The sequence below is a fragment of the Octopus bimaculoides genome, chromosome 13 (genome assembly GCF_001194135.2).
Source record: "Octopus bimaculoides isolate UCB-OBI-ISO-001 chromosome 13, ASM119413v2, whole genome shotgun sequence".
Taxonomy (NCBI): Eukaryota; Metazoa; Mollusca; class Cephalopoda; order Octopoda; family Octopodidae; genus Octopus; species Octopus bimaculoides.
In genome coordinates, this window is record NC_068993.1 from 5460310 (window position 1) to 5461289 (window position 980).

Sequence of the window (980 nt, forward strand, 5' to 3'; positions counted from 1 at the left end):
TGTGTGTGTGTGTGTGTGTATGTCTGTATATATTTATATATATATGTGCATATATATATATATATATATATACACATACACACACACACACACATATATATAGAGATGTTGATACACACACACACACACACACGCACACACATATTTACATAATAATACGAAACAAATATATACATGCATACACACACACTAACACAAACAATTATATATATTAATACTTAACAAACTACTGAATGGAACTAGAAAGAACAACTTTTATTATTTTTATTATTATTATTATTATTATTATTATTATTATTATTATTATTATTATTAAGGCGGTGAGCTGGCAGAATCATTAGCACACCGGGCAAAATGCTGAGCAGCATTTCGCCCATCTTTACATTCTGAGTTCAAATTCCACTGCTGAGGTCAATTTTGCCATTCAACCTTTCAGGGCTGATAAAACAAGTACCAGTTTAACACTGGGATCGATGTAATCAACTTACCTCTCACCTGGAATTGCTGGCCTTGTGCCAAAATTTGAAATCATTACTATTATTACTATTATTATTATTATTATTATTATTATTATTATTATTATTATTATTATTATTACCATGAATAGTATATATGGGAGTATTATTTCCATATGGTGTGCCAAAAAAAAAAGGAAAAAAAAAAACATAAATGTTTTAAAAAATTGTTTAGTCAGTAAGTAACTAGATTTATGCCCAGCCCCCAGCCCCCAGCCCCTCATCAAATTCTGTGTGCAAAGGGTTGTGTTATGATGCACTAAGCTACTGGTTTGCTTCCATCAGCTTCATATTATGTCATATTTTTTTTTCTTCATCATTATAATTTTTAATGCAGAGTACTATACATACATACAAACTTACATGCATAAATATGTCCATACATACTTACATATGTGCATACATACATACCTCCATGCATACATACATACATGCATGCATTCATACATGCATGCATTCATACAT